Source organism: Schistocerca gregaria, unplaced genomic scaffold (assembly GCF_023897955.1).
Source record: "Schistocerca gregaria isolate iqSchGreg1 unplaced genomic scaffold, iqSchGreg1.2 ptg001071l, whole genome shotgun sequence".
NCBI classification, from domain to species: Eukaryota; Metazoa; Arthropoda; class Insecta; order Orthoptera; family Acrididae; genus Schistocerca; species Schistocerca gregaria.
Genome location: NW_026062415.1, coordinates 20,050 through 31,987, shown reverse-complemented (window position 1 = coordinate 31,987; position 11,938 = coordinate 20,050). Strand labels below are relative to the sequence as shown.

The 11,938-nt window shown below is 53.9% G+C and overlaps 21 non-coding genes across 21 annotated transcripts; all 21 read left to right on the top strand.

Moving 5' to 3' along the window:
- The first annotated feature begins 379 nt into the window (after positions 1-379).
- On the top strand, positions 380-461 carry Trnal-uag (transfer RNA leucine (anticodon UAG)). The gene has a single exon. It is a non-coding gene; the product is annotated as a tRNA-Leu (tRNA).
- Positions 462-904: 443 nt separating this feature from the next.
- Trnae-cuc (transfer RNA glutamic acid (anticodon CUC)) lies at positions 905-976 on the top strand. Its single transcript has one exon. It is a non-coding gene; the product is annotated as a tRNA-Glu (tRNA).
- A 1,038-nt stretch (positions 977-2,014) lies between these two features.
- On the top strand, positions 2,015-2,096 carry Trnal-uag (transfer RNA leucine (anticodon UAG)). Its single transcript has one exon. It is a non-coding gene; the product is annotated as a tRNA-Leu (tRNA).
- A 445-nt stretch (positions 2,097-2,541) lies between these two features.
- Trnae-cuc (transfer RNA glutamic acid (anticodon CUC)) lies at positions 2,542-2,614 on the top strand. Its single transcript has one exon. It is a non-coding gene; the product is annotated as a tRNA-Glu (tRNA).
- A 375-nt stretch (positions 2,615-2,989) lies between these two features.
- Positions 2,990-3,061, top strand: Trnah-gug (transfer RNA histidin (anticodon GUG)). The gene has a single exon. It is a non-coding gene; the product is annotated as a tRNA-His (tRNA).
- A 593-nt stretch (positions 3,062-3,654) lies between these two features.
- On the top strand, positions 3,655-3,736 carry Trnal-uag (transfer RNA leucine (anticodon UAG)). Its single transcript has one exon. It is a non-coding gene; the product is annotated as a tRNA-Leu (tRNA).
- Positions 3,737-4,180: 444 nt separating this feature from the next.
- Positions 4,181-4,252, top strand: Trnae-cuc (transfer RNA glutamic acid (anticodon CUC)). Its single transcript has one exon. It is a non-coding gene; the product is annotated as a tRNA-Glu (tRNA).
- Positions 4,253-4,626: 374 nt separating this feature from the next.
- On the top strand, positions 4,627-4,698 carry Trnah-gug (transfer RNA histidin (anticodon GUG)). The gene has a single exon. It is a non-coding gene; the product is annotated as a tRNA-His (tRNA).
- Positions 4,699-5,288: 590 nt separating this feature from the next.
- On the top strand, positions 5,289-5,370 carry Trnal-uag (transfer RNA leucine (anticodon UAG)). The gene has a single exon. It is a non-coding gene; the product is annotated as a tRNA-Leu (tRNA).
- A 444-nt stretch (positions 5,371-5,814) lies between these two features.
- On the top strand, positions 5,815-5,886 carry Trnae-cuc (transfer RNA glutamic acid (anticodon CUC)). Its single transcript has one exon. It is a non-coding gene; the product is annotated as a tRNA-Glu (tRNA).
- A 374-nt stretch (positions 5,887-6,260) lies between these two features.
- Positions 6,261-6,332, top strand: Trnah-gug (transfer RNA histidin (anticodon GUG)). Its single transcript has one exon. It is a non-coding gene; the product is annotated as a tRNA-His (tRNA).
- Positions 6,333-6,922: 590 nt separating this feature from the next.
- Positions 6,923-7,004, top strand: Trnal-uag (transfer RNA leucine (anticodon UAG)). The gene has a single exon. It is a non-coding gene; the product is annotated as a tRNA-Leu (tRNA).
- Positions 7,005-7,448: 444 nt separating this feature from the next.
- Trnae-cuc (transfer RNA glutamic acid (anticodon CUC)) lies at positions 7,449-7,520 on the top strand. Its single transcript has one exon. It is a non-coding gene; the product is annotated as a tRNA-Glu (tRNA).
- A 374-nt stretch (positions 7,521-7,894) lies between these two features.
- On the top strand, positions 7,895-7,966 carry Trnah-gug (transfer RNA histidin (anticodon GUG)). The gene has a single exon. It is a non-coding gene; the product is annotated as a tRNA-His (tRNA).
- Positions 7,967-8,556: 590 nt separating this feature from the next.
- On the top strand, positions 8,557-8,638 carry Trnal-uag (transfer RNA leucine (anticodon UAG)). Its single transcript has one exon. It is a non-coding gene; the product is annotated as a tRNA-Leu (tRNA).
- A 444-nt stretch (positions 8,639-9,082) lies between these two features.
- On the top strand, positions 9,083-9,154 carry Trnae-cuc (transfer RNA glutamic acid (anticodon CUC)). Its single transcript has one exon. It is a non-coding gene; the product is annotated as a tRNA-Glu (tRNA).
- A 374-nt stretch (positions 9,155-9,528) lies between these two features.
- Positions 9,529-9,600, top strand: Trnah-gug (transfer RNA histidin (anticodon GUG)). Its single transcript has one exon. It is a non-coding gene; the product is annotated as a tRNA-His (tRNA).
- A 590-nt stretch (positions 9,601-10,190) lies between these two features.
- Trnal-uag (transfer RNA leucine (anticodon UAG)) lies at positions 10,191-10,272 on the top strand. The gene has a single exon. It is a non-coding gene; the product is annotated as a tRNA-Leu (tRNA).
- Positions 10,273-10,716: 444 nt separating this feature from the next.
- On the top strand, positions 10,717-10,788 carry Trnae-cuc (transfer RNA glutamic acid (anticodon CUC)). Its single transcript has one exon. It is a non-coding gene; the product is annotated as a tRNA-Glu (tRNA).
- Positions 10,789-11,162: 374 nt separating this feature from the next.
- Trnah-gug (transfer RNA histidin (anticodon GUG)) lies at positions 11,163-11,234 on the top strand. The gene has a single exon. It is a non-coding gene; the product is annotated as a tRNA-His (tRNA).
- A 590-nt stretch (positions 11,235-11,824) lies between these two features.
- Positions 11,825-11,906, top strand: Trnal-uag (transfer RNA leucine (anticodon UAG)). The gene has a single exon. It is a non-coding gene; the product is annotated as a tRNA-Leu (tRNA).
- Positions 11,907-11,938: the final 32 nt, after the last annotated feature.

Genomic DNA, 11,938 nt, shown 5'->3' with positions numbered 1-11,938 from the left:
ACACTAGATCGCGTGTTAAGCTGTGGCGTGCACCGTTTCTACAAATGCTAGGAACACTGGGGCCGAAGGTAGCGCAGGTAGCGTGGCCGAGCGATCTAAGGCGCTTGTTTTAGGCACCAGTCTCTTCGGACGCGTGCGTTCGAAACCTGGTCACGGCACGAAAACGTCTCTTGATGCTGTCGCCTTAACTACGACAGCTTCAGACAAGTGGCGCCGCTACCACACGGCGGGCACGGGCATTTTCTTGTTGTGGATGGCCTAAAGAGACGCTTCCAATGGGAGAGCAGAGGAAATACATGTTACAGCGATTGCCGAGATATTTCCATTTCGAAGTGATCTTTGTAGTACAAAGGAAACGTATTGTCGTCGGCGCTATAACGGTAACGTGGCCGAGCGGTCTAAGGCGCTGGTTTTAGGCACCAGTCTCTTCGGAGGCGTGGGTTCGAATCCCACCGTTGCCAATTTTGACGTCTCATTTTTGTGCCGTTGCTGTGTGTTGTCGTGGGCTAGGACGCAGCTCCTGTGTCGCGCGTGTTGTGTAGGTAGAGTGGCCGAGCGGTCTAAGGCGCTGGTTTTAGGCACCAGTCACTTCGGAGGCGTGGGTTCCAACCCCACAGCTGCTAAACGTGTAATGTTTCCTGCGTCGAAGACAGCTGCACCCATTGCCCGCAAAGGAAACAGCACAACAAGGCGTGAGCGTCTGCTTCGTGAATTGTCGTAGAACAGTACGTGGAGCAACGACAGGATTTGTAGGCGCCTTTTGCTCTCGTCACTGCTGGCGTTCGTCTCCATGAATGCGTCCAGAGGATGCCGTTCTATAACGTGAAAGAGTGTATTTCTTACAGTTGTCGTCAGTTAATCGTGGCTGGTTGCTGCGTTCGCAGGAAGAGCACTGGCGTCGTAATCCGGTGTAGTCTAGTGGCTAGGATACCTGGCTCTCACCCAGGAGGCCCGGGTTCGATTCCCGGTACCGGAAACGTGAGTTTTTGTTGCTCCTCTTATGCGACTTGTCCCGACTTTGCTCGACTGACGCTACGCTGACGCGTGCACAAAGCTGCGTTAAGTATGATTCGCGGCTACACCTGACGGCGAGAGAGATGCGGCGTCTATTCACTTGTTATCGAGCCACATACCATAGTCAAGAGGCTTGGAGGACTGCAAGACACTGCCAGGGAGGTGAATGTAGCTAACCACTCTAGTTAGTGTCCTGACAGCGCAGGCACGTTCATTTACTCGTATACACGTGATGGAGACCGTGTCTGACACTGCTGTGGCGTCCACCTTGGCCTAGGCTTTGCTGTGTATCGCCACTTGCACTCCAGCCAGCTGCCTCCGTGGGCGCGTGCGTGGCCGTGATCGTCTAGTGGTTAGGACATTGCGTTTGTGGCCGCAATAACCCAGGTTCGAATCCTGGTCACGGAAATTTTTGAAAGTTTTGCCTTGCTACCGTTGCAGTGACGATAGTGCACGAGTACTCGAAATCACAGTGCTTTCTTGATTTTTCACTCGTGTTCCGCAGTCCGCAGTTTTGTACTACCACTTCATCGCCAACACGTAATGCCGGCGGCCGTGAGGCGCAGACGTCCGGTGCTCTCTGTAGTCGAAAAGGGCAGTTGTTTGAGGTGCGACGGATTGGATGAACAGCGGAGCAGGAAGCTGTGGCGTGCACCGTTTCTACAAATGCTAGGAACACTGGGGCCGAAGGTAGCGCAGGTAGCGTGGCCGAGCGATCTAAGGCGCTTGTTTTAGGCACCAGTCTCTTCGGACGCGTGCGTTCGAAACCTGGTCACGGCACGAAAACGTCTCTTGATGCTGTCGCCTTAACTACGACAGCTTCAGACAAGTGGCGCCGCTACCACACGGCGGGCACGGCATTTTCTTGTTGTGGATGGCCTAAAGAGACGCTTCCAATGGGAGAGCAGAGGAAATACATGTTACAGCGATTGCCGAGATATTTCCATTTCGAAGTGATCTTTGTAGTACAAAGGAAACGTATTGTCGTCGGCGCTATAACGGTAACGTGGCCGAGCGGTCTAAGGCGCTGGTTTTAGGCACCAGTCTCTTCGGAGGCGTGGGTTCGAATCCCACCGTTGCCAATTTTGACGTCTCATTTTTGTGCCGTTGCTGTGTGTTGTCGTGGGCTAGGACGCAGCTCCTGTGTCCGCGCGTGTTGTGTAGGTAGAGTGGCCGAGCGGTCTAAGGCGCTGGTTTTAGGCACCAGTCACTTCGGAGGCGTGGGTTCCAACCCCACAGCTGCTAAACGTGTAATGTTTCCTGCGTCGAAGACAGCTGCACCCACTGCCCGCAAAGGAAACAGCACAACAAGGCGTGAGCGTCTGCTTCGTGAATTGTCGTAGAACAGTACGTGGAGCAACGACAGGATTTGTAGGCGCCTTTTGCTCTCGTCACTGCTGGCGTTCGTCTCCATGAAATGCGTCCAGAGGATGCCGTTCTATAACGTGAAAGAGTGTATTTCTTACAGTTGTCGTCAGTTAATCGTGGCTGGTTGCTGCGTTCGCAGGAAGAGCACTGGCGTCGTAATCCGGTGTAGTCCTAGTGGCTAGGATACCTGGCTCTCACCCAGGAGGCCCGGGTTCGATTCCCGGTACCGGAAACGTGAGTTTTTGTTGCTCCTCTTATGCGACTTGTCCCGACTTTGCTCGGACTGACGCTACGCTGACGCGTGCACAAAGCTGCGTTAAGTATGATTCGCGGCTACACCTGACGGCGAGAGAGATGCGGCGTCTATTCACTTGTTATCGAGCCACATACCCATAGTCAAGAGGCTTGGAGGACTGCAAGACACTGCCAGGGAGGTGAATGTAGCTAACCACTCTAGTTAGTGTCCTGACAGCGCAGGCACGTTCATTTACTCGTATACACGTGATGGAGACCGTGTCTGACACTGCTGTGGCGTCCACCTTGGCCTAGGCTTTGCTGTGTATCGCCACTTGCACTCCAGCCAGCTGCCTCCGTGGGCGCGTGCGTGGCCGTGATCGTCTAGTGGTTAGGACATTGCGTTGTGGCCGCAATAACCCAGGTTCGAATCCTGGTCACGGAAATTTTGAAAGTTTTTGCCTTGCTACCGTTGCAGTGACGATAGTGCACGAGTACTCGAAATCACAGTGCTTTCTTGATTTTTTCACTCGTGTTCCGCAGTCCGCAGTTTGTACTACCACTTCATCGCCAACACGTAATGCCGGCGGCCGTGAGGCGCAGACGTCCGGTGCTCTCTGTAGTCGAAAAGGGCAGTTGTTTGAGGTGCGACGGATTGGATGAACAGCGGAGCAGGAAGCTGTGGCGTGCACCGTTTCTACAAATGCTAGGAACACTGGGGCCGAAGGTAGCGCAGGTAGCGTGGCCGAGCGATCTAAGGCGCTTGTTTTAGGCACCAGTCTCTTCGGACGCGTGCGTTCGAAACCTGGTCACGGCACGAAAACGTCTCTTGATGCTGTCGCCTTAACTACGACAGCTTCAGACAAGTGGCGCCGCTACCACACGGCGGGCACGGCATTTTTCTTGTTGTGGATGGCCTAAAGAGACGCTTCCAATGGGAGAGCAGAGGAAATACATGTTACAGCGATTGCCGAGATATTTTCAATTCGAAGTGATCTTTGTAGTACTAAGGAAACGTATTGTCGTCGGCGCTATAACGGTAACGTGGCCGAGCGGTCTAAGGCGCTGGTTTTAGGCACCAGTGTCTTCGGAGGCGTGGGTTCGAATCCCACCGTTGCCAATTTTGACGTCTCATTTTTGTGCCGTTGCTGTGTGTTGTCGTGGGCTAGGACGCAGCTCCTGTGTCGCGCGTGTTGTGTAGGTAGAGTGGCCGAGCGGTCTAAGGCGCTGGTTTTAGGCACCAGTCACTTCGGAAGCGTGGGTTCCAACCCCACAGCTGCTAAACGTGTAATGTTTCCTGCGTCGAAGACAGCTGCACCCACTGCCCGCAAAGGAAACAGCACAACAAGGCGTGAGCGTCTGCTTCGTGAATTGTCGTAGAACAGTACGTGGAGCAACGACAGGATTTGTAGGCGCCTTTTGCTCTCGTCACTGCTGGCGTTCGTCTCCATGAAATGCGTCCAGAGGATGCCGTTCTATAACGTGAAAGAGTGTATTTCTTACAGTTGTCGTCAGTTAATCGTGGCTGGTTGCTGCGTTCGCAGGAAGAGCACTGGCGTCGTTATCCGGTGTAGTCTAGTGGCTAGGATACCTGGCTCTCACCCAGGAGGCCCGGGTTCGATTCCCGGTACCGGAAACGTGAGTTTTTGTTGCTCCTCTAATGCGACTTGTCTCGACTTTGCTCGACTGACGCTACGCTGACGCGTGCACAAAGCTGCGTTAAGTATGATTCGCGGCTACACCTGACGGCGAGAGAGATGCGGCGTCTATTCACTTGTTATCGAGCCACATACCCATAGTCAAGAGGCTTGGAGGACTGCAAGACACTGCCAGGGAGGTGAATGTAGCTAACCACTCTAGTTAGTGTCCTGACAGCGCAGGCACGTTCATTTACTCGTATACACGTGATGGAGACCGTGTCTGACACTGCTGTGGCGTCCACCTTGGCCTAGGCTTTGCTGTGTATCGCCACTTGCACTCCAGCCAGCTGCCTCCGTGGGCGCGTGCGTGGCCGTGATCGTCTAGTGGTTAGGACATTGCGTTGTGGCCGCAATAACCCAGGTTCGAATCCTGGTCACGGCAATTTTGAAAGTTTTGCCTTGCTACCGTTGCAGTGACGATAGTGCACGAGTACTCGAAATCACAGTGCTTCCTTGATTTTTCACTCGTGTTCCGCAGTCCGCAGTTTGTACTACCACTTCATCGCCAACACGTAATGCCGGCGGCCGTGAGGCGCAGACGTCCGGTGCTCTCTGTAGTCGAAAAGGGCAGTTGTTTGAGGTGCGACGGATTGGATGAACAGCGGAGCAGGAAGCTGTGGCGTGCACCGTTTCTACAAATGCTAGGAACACTGGGGCCGAAGGTAGCGCAGGTAGCGTGGCCGAGCGATCTAAGGCGCTTGTTTTAGGCACCAGTCTCTTCGGACGCGTGCGTTCGAAACCTGGTCACGGCACGAAAACGTCTCTTGATGCTGTCGCCTTAACTACGACAGCTTCAGACAAGTGGCGCCGCTACCACACGGCGGGCACGGCATTTTCTTGTTGTGGATGGCCTAAAGAGACGCTTCCAATGGGAGAGCAGAGGAAATACATGTTACAGCGATTGCCGAGATATTTCCATTTCGAAGTGATCTTTGTAGTACAAAGGAAACGTATTGTCGTCGGCGCTATAACGGTAACGTGGCCGAGCGGTCTAAGGCGCTGGTTTTAGGCACCAGTCTCTTCGGAGGCGTGGGTTCGAATCCCACCGTTGCCAATTTTGACGTCTCATTTTTGTGCCGTTGCTGTGTGTTGTCGTGGGCTAGGACGCAGCTCCTGTGTCGCGCGTGTTGTGTAGGTAGAGTGGCCGAGCGGTCTAAGGCGCTGGTTTTAGGCACCAGTCACTTCGGAGGCGTGGGTTCCAACCCCACAGCTGCTAAACGTGTAATGTTTCCTGCGTCGAAGACAGCTGCACCCATTGCCCGCAAAGGAAACAGCACAACAAGGCGTGAGCGTCTGCTTCGTGAATTGTCGTAGAACAGTACGTGGAGCAACGACAGGATTTGTAGGCGCCTTTTGCTCTCGTCACTGCTGGCGTTCGTCTCCATGAAATGCGTCCAGAGGATGCCGTTCTATAACGTGAAAGAGTGTATTTCTTACAGTTGTCGTCAGTTAATCGTGGCTGGTTGCTGCGTTCGCAGGAAGAGCACTGGCGTCGTAATCCGGTGTAGTCTAGTGGCTAGGATACCTGGCTCTCACCCAGGAGGCCCGGGTTCGATTCCCGGTACCGGAAACGTGAGTTTTTGTTGCTCCTCTTATGCGACTTGTCCCGACTTTGCTCGACTGACGCTACGCTGACGCGTGCACAAAGCTGCGTTAAGTATGATTCGCGGCTACACCTGACGGCGAGAGAGATGCGGCGTCTATTCACTTGTTATCGAGCCACATACCCATAGTCAAGAGGCTTGGAGGACTGCAAGACACTGCCAGGGAGGTGAATGTAGCTAACCACTCTAGTTAGTGTCCTGACAGCGCAGGCACGTTCATTTACTCGTATACACGTGATGGAGACCGTGTCTGACACTGCTGTGGCGTCCACCTTGGCCTAGGCTTTGCTGTGTATCGCCACTTGCACTCCAGCCAGCTGCCTCCGTGGGCGCGTGCGTGGCCGTGATCGTCTAGTGGTTAGGACATTGCGTTGTGGCCGCAATAACCCAGGTTCGAATCCTGGTCACGGAAATTTTGAAAGTTTTGCCTTGCTACCGTTGCAGTGACGATAGTGCACGAGTACTCGAAATCACAGTGCTTTCTTGATTTTTCACTCGTGTTCCGCAGTCCGCAGTTTGTACTACCACTTCATCGCCAACACGTAATGCCGGCGGCCGTGAGGCGCAGACGTCCGGTGCTCTCTGTAGTCGAAAAGGGCAGTTGTTTGAGGTGCGACGGATTGGATGAACAGCGGAGCAGGAAGCTGTGGCGTGCACCGTTTCTACAAATGCTAGGAACACTGGGGCCGAAGGTAGCGCAGGTAGCGTGGCCGAGCGATCTAAGGCGCTTGTTTTAGGCACCAGTCTCTTCGGACGCGTGCGTTCGAAACCTGGTCACGGCACGAAAACGTCTCTTGATGCTGTCGCCTTAACTACGACAGCTTCAGACAAGTGGCGCCGCTACCACACGGCGGGCACGGCATTTTCTTGTTGTGGATGGCCTAAAGAGACGCTTCCAATGGGAGAGCAGAGGAAATACATGTTACAGCGATTGCCGAGATATTTCCATTTCGAAGTGATCTTTGTAGTACAAAGGAAACGTATTGTCGTCGGCGCTATAACGGTAACGTGGCCGAGCGGTCTAAGGCGCTGGTTTTAGGCACCAGTCTCTTCGGAGGCGTGGGTTCGAATCCCACCGTTGCCAATTTTGACGTCTCATTTTTGTGCCGTTGCTGTGTGTTGTCGTGGGCTAGGACGCAGCTCCTGTGTCGCGCGTGTTGTGTAGGTAGAGTGGCCGAGCGGTCTAAGGCGCTGGTTTTAGGCACCAGTCACTTCGGAGGCGTGGGTTCCAACCCCACAGCTGCTAAACGTGTAATGTTTCCTGCGTCGAAGACAGCTGCACCCATTGCCCGCAAAGGAAACAGCACAACAAGGCGTGAGCGTCTGCTTCGTGAATTGTCGTAGAACAGTACGTGGAGCAACGACAGGATTTGTAGGCGCCTTTTGCTCTCGTCACTGCTGGCGTTCGTCTCCATGAAATGCGTCCAGAGGATGCCGTTCTATAACGTGAAAGAGTGTATTTCTTACAGTTGTCGTCAGTTAATCGTGGCTGGTTGCTGCGTTCGCAGGAAGAGCACTGGCGTCGTAATCCGGTGTAGTCTAGTGGCTAGGATACCTGGCTCTCACCCAGGAGGCCCGGGTTCGATTCCCGGTACCGGAAACGTGAGTTTTTGTTGCTCCTCTTATGCGACTTGTCCCGACTTTGCTCGACTGACGCTACGCTGACGCGTGCACAAAGCTGCGTTAAGTATGATTCGCGGCTACACCTGACGGCGAGAGAGATGCGGCGTCTATTCACTTGTTATCGAGCCACATACCCATAGTCAAGAGGCTTGGAGGACTGCAAGACACTGCCAGGGAGGTGAATGTAGCTAACCACTCTAGTTAGTGTCCTGACAGCGCAGGCACGTTCATTTACTCGTATACACGTGATGGAGACCGTGTCTGACACTGCTGTGGCGTCCACCTTGGCCTAGGCTTTGCTGTGTATCGCCACTTGCACTCCAGCCAGCTGCCTCCGTGGGCGCGTGCGTGGCCGTGATCGTCTAGTGGTTAGGACATTGCGTTGTGGCCGCAATAACCCAGGTTCGAATCCTGGTCACGGAAATTTTGAAAGTTTTGCCTTGCTACCGTTGCAGTGACGATAGTGCACGAGTACTCGAAATCACAGTGCTTTCTTGATTTTTCACTCGTGTTCCGCAGTCCGCAGTTTGTACTACCACTTCATCGCCAACACGTAATGCCGGCGGCCGTGAGGCGCAGACGTCCGGTGCTCTCTGTAGTCGAAAAGGGCAGTTGTTTGAGGTGCGACGGATTGGATGAACAGCGGAGCAGGAAGCTGTGGCGTGCACCGTTTCTACAAATGCTAGGAACACTGGGGCCGAAGGTAGCGCAGGTAGCGTGGCCGAGCGATCTAAGGCGCTTGTTTTAGGCACCAGTCTCTTCGGACGCGTGCGTTCGAAACCTGGTCACGGCACGAAAACGTCTCTTGATGCTGTCGCCTTAACTACGACAGCTTCAGACAAGTGGCGCCGCTACCACACGGCGGGCACGGCATTTTCTTGTTGTGGATGGCCTAAAGAGACGCTTCCAATGGGAGAGCAGAGGAAATACATGTTACAGCGATTGCCGAGATATTTCCATTTCGAAGTGATCTTTGTAGTACAAAGGAAACGTATTGTCGTCGGCGCTATAACGGTAACGTGGCCGAGCGGTCTAAGGCGCTGGTTTTAGGCACCAGTCTCTTCGGAGGCGTGGGTTCGAATCCCACCGTTGCCAATTTTGACGTCTCATTTTTGTGCCGTTGCTGTGTGTTGTCGTGGGCTAGGACGCAGCTCCTGTGTCGCGCGTGTTGTGTAGGTAGAGTGGCCGAGCGGTCTAAGGCGCTGGTTTTAGGCACCAGTCACTTCGGAAGCGTGGGTTCCAACCCCACAGCTGCTAAACGTGTAATGTTTCCTGCGTCGAAGACAGCTGCACCCACTGCCCGCAAAGGAAACAGCACAACAAGGCGTGAGCGTCTGCTTCGTGAATTGTCGTAGAACAGTACGTGGAGCAACGACAGGATTTGTAGGCGCCTTTTGCTCTCGTCACTGCTGGCGTTCGTCTCCATGAAATGCGTCCAGAGGATGCCGTTCTATAACGTGAAAGAGTGTATTTCTTACAGTTGTCGTCAGTTAATCGTGGCTGGTTGCTGCGTTCGCAGGAAGAGCACTGGCGTCGTTATCCGGTGTAGTCTAGTGGCTAGGATACCTGGCTCTCACCCAGGAGGCCCGGGTTCGATTCCCGGTACCGGAAACGTGAGTTTTTGTTGCTCCTCTAATGCGACTTGTCTCGACTTTGCTCGACTGACGCTACGCTGACGCGTGCACAAAGCTGCGTTAAGTATGATTCGCGGCTACACCTGACGGCGAGAGAGATGCGGCGTCTATTCACTTGTTATCGAGCCACATACCCATAGTCAAGAGGCTTGGAGGACTGCAAGACACTGCCAGGGAGGTGAATGTAGCTAACCACTCTAGTTAGTGTCCTGACAGCGCAGGCACGTTCATTTACTCGTATACACGTGATGGAGACCGTGTCTGACACTGCTGTGGCGTCCACCTTGGCCTAGGCTTTGCTGTGTATCGCCACTTGCACTCCAGCCAGCTGCCTCCGTGGGCGCGTGCGTGGCCGTGATCGTCTAGTGGTTAGGACATTGCGTTGTGGCCGCAATAACCCAGGTTCGAATCCTGGTCACGGCAATTTTGAAAGTTTTGCCTTGCTACCGTTGCAGTGACGATAGTGCACGAGTACTCGAAATCACAGTGCTTCCTTGATTTTTCACTCGTGTTCCGCAGTCCGCAGTTTGTACTACCACTTCATCGCCAACACGTAATGCCGGCGGCCGTGAGGCGCAGACGTCCGGTGCTCTCTGTAGTCGAAAAGGGCAGTTGTTTGAGGTGCGACGGATTGGATGAACAGCGGAGCAGGAAGCTGTGGCGTGCACCGTTTCTACAAATGCTAGGAACACTGGGGCCGAAGGTAGCGCAGGTAGCGTGGCCGAGCGATCTAAGGCGCTTGTTTTAGGCACCAGTCTCTTCGGACGCGTGCGTTCGAAACCTGGTCACGGCACGAAAACGTCTCTTGATGCTGTCGCCTTAACTACGACAGCTTCAGACAAGTGGCGCCGCTACCACACGGCGGGCACGGCATTTTCTTGTTGTGGATGGCCTAAAGAGACGCTTCCAATGGGAGAGCAGAGGAAATACATGTTACAGCGATTGCCGAGATATTTCCATTTCGAAGTGATCTTTGTAGTACAAAGGAAACGTATTGTCGTCGGCGCTATAACGGTAACGTGGCCGAGCGGTCTAAGGCGCTGGTTTTAGGCACCAGTCTCTTCGGAGGCGTGGGTTCGAATCCCACCGTTGCCAATTTTGACGTCTCATTTTTGTGCCGTTGCTGTGTGTTGTCGTGGGCTAGGACGCAGCTCCTGTGTCGCGCGTGTTGTGTAGGTAGAGTGGCCGAGCGGTCTAAGGCGCTGGTTTTAGGCACCAGTCACTTCGGAGGCGTGGGTTCCAACCCCACAGCTGCTAAACGTGTAATGTTTCCTGCGTCGAAGACAGCTGCACCCATTGCCCGCAAAGGAAACAGCACAACAAGGCGTGAGCGTCTGCTTCGTGAATTGTCGTAGAACAGTACGTGGAGCAACGACAGGATTTGTAGGCGCCTTTTGCTCTCGTCACTGCTGGCGTTCGTCTCCATGAAATGCGTCCAGAGGATGCCGTTCTATAACGTGAAAGAGTGTATTTCTTACAGTTGTCGTCAGTTAATCGTGGCTGGTTGCTGCGTTCGCAGGAAGAGCACTGGCGTCGTAATCCGGTGTAGTCTAGTGGCTAGGATACCTGGCTCTCACCCAGGAGGCCCGGGTTCGATTCCCGGTACCGGAAACGTGAGTTTTTGTTGCTCCTCTTATGCGACTTGTCCCGACTTTGCTCGACTGACGCTACGCTGACGCGTGCACAAAGCTGCGTTAAGTATGATTCGCGGCTACACCTGACGGCGAGAGAGATGCGGCGTCTATTCACTTGTTATCGAGCCACATACCCATAGTCAAGAGGCTTGGAGGACTGCAAGACACTGCCAGGGAGGTGAATGTAGCTAACCACTCTAGTTAGTGTCCTGACAGCGCAGGCACGTTCATTTACTCGTATACACGTGATGGAGACCGTGTCTGACACTGCTGTGGCGTCCACCTTGGCCTAGGCTTTGCTGTGTATCGCCACTTGCACTCCAGCCAGCTGCCTCCGTGGGCGCGTGCGTGGCCGTGATCGTCTAGTGGTTAGGACATTGCGTTGTGGCCGCAATAACCCAGGTTCGAATCCTGGTCACGGAAATTTTGAAAGTTTTGCCTTGCTACCGTTGCAGTGACGATAGTGCACGAGTACTCGAAATCACAGTGCTTTCTTGATTTTTCACTCGTGTTCCGCAGTCCGCAGTTTGTACTACCACTTCATCGCCAACACGTAATGCCGGCGGCCGTGAGGCGCAGACGTCCGGTGCTCTCTGTAGTCGAAAAGGGCAGTTGTTTGAGGTGCGACGGATTGGATGAACAGCGGAGCAGGAAGCTGTGGCGTGCACCGTTTCTACAAATGCTAGGAACACTGGGGCCGAAGGTAGCGCAGGTAGCGTGGCCGAGCGATCTAAGGCGCTTGTTTTAGGCACCAGTCTCTTCGGACGCGTGCGTTCGAAACCTGGTCACGGCACGAAAACGTCTCTTGATGCTGTCGCCTTAACTACGACAGCTTCAGACAAGTGGCGCCGCTACCACACGGCGGGCACGGCATTTTCTTGTTGTGGATGGCCTAAAGAGACGCTTCCAATGGGAGAGCAGAGGAAATACATGTTACAGCGATTGCCGAGATATTTCCATTTCGAAGTGATCTTTGTAGTACAAAGGAAACGTATTGTCGTCGGCGCTATAACGGTAACGTGGCCGAGCGGTCTAAGGCGCTGGTTTTAGGCACCAGTCTCTTCGGAGGCGTGGGTTCGAATCCCACCGTTGCCAATTTTGACGTCTCATTTTTGTGCCGTTGCTGT